The sequence below is a fragment of the Boleophthalmus pectinirostris genome, unplaced genomic scaffold (genome assembly GCF_026225935.1).
Source record: "Boleophthalmus pectinirostris isolate CB_2022bp ecotype Guang Dong unplaced genomic scaffold, ASM2622593v1 HiC_scaffold_3, whole genome shotgun sequence".
Lineage (NCBI taxonomy): Eukaryota > Metazoa > Chordata > Actinopteri > Gobiiformes > Gobiidae > Boleophthalmus > Boleophthalmus pectinirostris.
Window position 1 is genome coordinate 14,407,091 of NW_026571299.1, and position 6,098 is coordinate 14,413,188.

Consider the following 6,098-nt stretch of genomic DNA (forward strand, 5'->3'; position numbering starts at 1 on the left):
GTCCAAATAATTTCCCTTGTGGCTCAATAAAGTTTGTCTAAGCCTAATACTGGCCCAAAAAATATATATCCAGCTTTGAAATATAAGTTGATGGAAGTAATTATTGGGAAAGACCCAATGCTGCCAACACAGTTCTGCTCCAAACATTCATGCCCGCCTTTTGGCAATATTGCAATTCAGAAGTGCTCTTTGTGTTTTTAAAGTTGACACATATGCATCAAGCCTCAACTGATTCTGGTTGTCAAAGTGCTCACATTTTTATGACAATAAAGATGAGAAATTTTGTAGTTACCTGGTGCTTTTTTACCTGGTTAAAGCTTAAAAACCTAAATATAGCTGAAACATAAGGTCTAATTGTTCTCCATAGGATTATGTTGTAATTCGTCCAAGCTTATAACATCATTTGGACAAACTGACAAAATCTCCAACTACCACAGCACTCATTCTGACATAAGGAAGATTGGTGAAGTGCCTTGCCCAGTGACACAACTTCAGCAACAATGTTAGTGTCAGATTGTAGAGTTCGAACTTCCAAAACAAACACCAGCAGTATCCAACATCTCAGTTCAATTTAAAGACTATAAGCAAATAAAAAGAAAGAAACTGCGAAAGGTCATATTAAGATATTTTCTGATCTGTTATAATGTTGTTTCCTCATTAAAAACAAACCTGGAGTTGAGTTTTGTTTCATTCACACATTCACACATTCAGACAAAACCTGGAAACACTTTGGTTCCACCTCGTGATGTCATGCGTGTCCAGTTCTCTGCCTTGTTTTTTGTCTTTTCATTTCTTGTGCTGGCTGTTTTCATTTGTGCTGTGAGAGCCCTCGCATCTGATTGGTGGACTGCTCTCCTGCCTGGTGTTGATTGGCTGTTGGATTCTGGTCCGTGATTGGTGGGGCTTGTCTACGTCCATCGCACCTGCAGCCTCCTTCCCCTATTTAAGGAGATTTCCAGCACCTGTTTGGGGCTTCTTTGTTTATGTTGAGACACTCTTTTATTTTAGTTTTGTTCTGTTTTGTGCCTTTTGTTTTGTCACTCAATTCTGTTTATGGGTTGATGTGGTTTTACTTTGGGATACTTGCGATTTAGTTTTGTTGCGTGTCCCTTTTCACATCTTTCAGAGGCCAGAGCAAAGTAATAAAACTAACAGAGACTAATGCTAACAGCGCACTTCCTGACTCTCAGGCAATAAAACGCTTTACAGTTACAAACAATACACAGTGGACTTATTTTGACATTAAGAGCTGCTTCTAAAATGTATCTGAATTTTTCATATAAACTACCTGGAAAAACTCATTTTACACACTTCTGTTACTATTGTTTGGGGTTTCTTTCTTTTTTTTTTTTTTTATTACTAAGAATTGTTTTTATATTGTGATTTGGTTTTGTTGTGTGTTTAGTCTCTGTTTTTTGTATAAGTCTACGTGACTCGTTTTGGCCCAAAACTCGTTTATATGTTAATCCTGTTATTTAGTTTCTTAGTTTAGGTTGTTTTATGTACATATTTTAGCATGTTTTACTTAATTTATACCATTTTCCACCCTGTTTTATTTTTTTTTACTTCTCAGATCCAAGTGAGCTGAGTCGTAACAATTTCGTAGACTAATACAGGAAGTGCTCCACTGTGTTTTTAAACTCCATACACCTTCCCTAGAATCATTTGGATAATTTCAGCCCTGGAATTGCCCATCTCTCGAGCATTTTGAGCTTTGGAGATGTAGACAGACTAAAAATTAAGGGTTACACAAACATGAATGACACATAACACAACTCCAGGTCTGTTTTTGAGGAGGTAATAACATTATAACACGTCTTAAATCTCACAAGAGTCAGTTTTGCGCAATATAGGACCTTTAAACTAAACAAAAAAACACAATATTTTCCTCCAATGACACAAACTGCTCATTGTCAGCTGGCGTAAAGAAGTACAGTGACGCTGCTGTCCAGTGCGCAGTGCTCGCAACTCTTCACAGGTGCGTAACCAGAACCAAAGCGACGTTTTAAAGTAGGGTGACCACACGTCCCTATTTACCCGGGACAGTCCCAGTTTTGAGCCCTGTGTCCCCTGTCCCAGTAGATTTATCCAAAAGCAGTGATTTGTCCCAGTAGTCCCCATTTCTGACCAATTTGAACCTCACCAACATAGAAAACACGCTTGAAAATGACCAAAATGACCAAAAAAACGCAATAACAGTCCCTCATATTATGCCTAAACCCACAAGTGAGTAGAGAAGGGACACTGTTGCGTGCTCTTTTCACAATTTTATTTACACCAACCCATCCATTCCGAACCCAGCTGTGTCCCAGTGTTGAATTCTGCAAATCTGGTCAGCCAAATTTTAAAGTAGCGCGTAAAAATCCACGAAATACCAACTCACCCACTCCAATCTTCTCATCCTCGGTCGGCGTCCACATTCTGTCCCGTTCTCAAAATCCCCCAAATCGCTCCAGAAAGTAGACTGCCCGCTCCGGAACACCTCGCTTCATCCACGGCGCACCGAGAAGCGTAAAGTTCACATAAATTGTCGCTATCACCAGTTCGCTCGTCGAAGTTATCCAACCCAAATACCGTGCGTCGACTTACAACACTCGCGGAGAAATTGTTGCGTATCCTGACATCACTGCGCGTCGAGAATCGCTACGAAAAACGCCGGTGGCATCCTCAGAGGTAAAATTCATTCACTCAGTTCATTCATTTAAACGCAAACCTGCCAAGAGCGCACGCACGGTCCATTTTACCCCGCGATTTTCACTGTCCACGTTCATCCCCTTGACGCAAGCGCTTTGGGCACGTCTCCTCTCTCGCTCAAATGCGTCTTTTCGGGCTCCCTCCGTCCTCGCTGTCGCCTATCGCGAGCTGTCAAACTTGGAAGGAGTGAAAAGAAAGCAGGAACGCGTCGGCTACATGTCTCTTTCTCTCTCCCGGCGTGTCTTCTTCTAGGTTCGAGTCGTGCGCAGCGGCGGGGAAGGCTGCAGGCAGGCCACAGCAGATTAACGTGGATCAAATGAGAGAAGGGGGGAAAAAAAAAAAAAAAAAAAAAAAAAAAAAGCCCACAGATGGAGAGGGATGCGCGGCCAAGAGAGAGGGAGGGAGTCGGTGTTTGTGTGAGAGGAGCGGCGGAGCGGTGGAGCCCTCGTTGGTGCGTCGTTATCACTTGGGAACATGGGCACAGCGTGAGAGACAGAGAGGCGGCCAAAAAATACGCGGAGGATAGAGAGAATTATGAAAAACCGAGCAAAAATGTGTGGAGTGTGGCTGTAAAAGGGGAGTATTATAGACCAGTTTGTTTTAAATGGAGTGACACTGGATGGAGTTACGGCTCCTGGCGCAAAATTCAGAATGTTTCCTCATCAAAAACAGATCTGGAGTGGTGTTTTGTTTCATTCACACATGTTTAACACACAAACCCTGCATGTTTAGGCTGAGTTCTCCTCTCAAACAGAAAAAAAAAACACTATTCCAACTTGTGATGTCATGTGGTAATACAGGAAGAGCTCCACTGTGTTTTTAAACTCCATGCACCTTCACTAGAATCATCTGGATAATTTCGGCTTCACTCTTTTCTGAACTAAAGGTGTGGGAGCCTAAATCCAGTTTCGTAATTTTTTCATTACTGAGATAATAATTCCTTTTTTGTTGGATTTAATATTTACTTAAAATGCAAGATTATTTGTTGATTATTTGCTTAAAAATAGTTTGATCTATTTACATTTTTCTTTCAGTTATTTACTGCTCATGTTAATCATAAGTTTATTTAAGTGATGTTTATTTTTTGTATTATTTTGTTTAAGTTGTTGTTAAGAGTGCAGGTGCCAAATAGTTTTTTGAGCTCCTGTCACCTACATGTTAAAGTTCCCGTTTTTGTATGTTTTTATGTCCCAATACTTAATAAAGAGTTTTTTTTAACTGCATTTGGATTGCTCTCCGTGGATTCTTTCACTTTTGAGGCATTTTTAAAGGTGGAACAAGGTGCTCAAAGTGTCAACTATGGCATCACAAGTGTTTGGATTTTACAAAAGGTAAAAGGTAGCTGTTGAAATTACTGCCTCATGACATCACAAGGTGGAACACAGCATTTTGAGCTTTGGAGATGTGGACAAACTAATAATAAAGAGTTACTCAAACGTGTGAATGAAACAAAACACAACTCCAGTTATGTTTTTGGTGAGATAACAACATTCTAACATATGTTAAAGTTCTCAAGAGTTAATTTTGCGTAATATAGGACCTAATATAGGACAGTCGTGACTTGGCCTCGAGTCAGATTTGAGTCACTATTTTTAGGACCTGAGACTTGATAAAATGGACAAAGATTTGGGACTCGACTTGAACTTGAAGGTCAGTTTGGGAATTGACTCAGACTTGAGCCCTGTGACGTGAGAAGACTTGAGACTTCTCCTAAAAATATATGTTTTTAGAAAATACTTTTCTTTTTTCAGTTGATAAATATGGTGCTAAATTTTACAAGACCAAACTGGAACATGTCCGTCCCACTTTTCTATTTGTTATTTCTGATGGAACTGAAGTACTGTGATGTGGTATCATCAAATGTACTACAGTAATACACAGTACAAGACAGTAAAACAGGGGGAACTACAGAGAACATGATTTTTCCATTTCAGTGCAAACGACATGACAAAATAACTCTTAGTAAGCTCTTTTAAATCTGAATTCTTTCTGACCGCAATGATTCTCACTAAGATCTTGTCAAGACATTTAAAAAGGAAAAAGTTGCATTTCTACAACTCTTATATAAATACTCATATCAATATACCATGATTTAAGTACAATTTGACTTAAAAGTCATGTAAATTGCAAAAATCTAAAGACTTGAAATGACTTGAAGCTCAAAGCAGACGACTTGGACTTGACTTGGACTTCAGGACCAGTGACTCGAGACTCGACTTGGACTCGCACGTATTTGACTTGGGACTTGACTCGGACTTGAGGACAAAGATTTGCGAAAGACTTACTTGAGACTTGCAAAACAACGCCTTAATCCGACCTCTGGGATATAGTATAAGGCTGTGACAGATATGGGAGAAAGTGATGAGAAATATGTTTTAGGAAGATATCGGCCAATATGGATGTTGCAGTTTCTGTTTTATGACTCATGGCATTTCAGAATCAGAATTAGAATACCTTTTTATTTGTCAAATTCTTCACATTACTAACTAGACATACAAAGGAATCGAAATGGGACCTGTCAATCCATCCAAACATTACCAACACACAATTCAGTATGACATTTTTTGAGTCATTAGGGCTATAGGCATTTAAAGGTGCACTCTGGAACTTTTCTGTTGGAGGTTATTTCCATTTTTGGCCTCCATAGAGATATTATTGCATTTTAATTGTGTTTCAAAACAGGCCTATGCCATCAGAGTGTATATTTTAGCTTGGTTATATGTCCCTTTCATTGTTATTAGAGATGTACAGTGATTAAATATAGCTAGTTTAATGCCATAATGTGGATAATTCTAAGTAGGTACGGCAATAGCATCACCATGGAAACAAGCAGATGGTCTCCTCCTCCAGAAAGTGACACAATGCACCTTTAATTTGTCAGGTCTTCAGGCACATACTATGTTTTGTCTTACTGTGGAGGATGTTGATGAAATGTATTTACTTTTTTGTTTGCTGTTGTCGTTTAGGGATTCGGCTCGAAATATCTTGAAACTGTCACAAAAACTCTAAACTTAACATTCCGGTGGAGTCGAGGCCCATTCACAGTAAAAGAAGGAGGAAGTCACAAGACGGGACAAACAAATGACTCTGAGAGGAGAAAGAAGCGAGTTGTTGTGCAAGAGATGTTTACAGGCAGAAAAACAACATTAAAGTTTAAATTTTTAGATCCAAATTAGTGTAAACTCAAAAGAAAACATGCCTGTCACTTCAGTTGAATTGTTGTCAATTTATTTTTTCAATCTACAGATTTGAGAAACCTCAAGTTCAAAACCTCATTTCTCATGAGTAGATTCAGATTTCATTACTGTTGGACTAGAACGACTTAGCACTGCCCTCTAGTGGACACTTTCAACATTACTAGTTTAAAACCACTGCCTTTTCCCTTGTAAAACTTTGAATTAAAA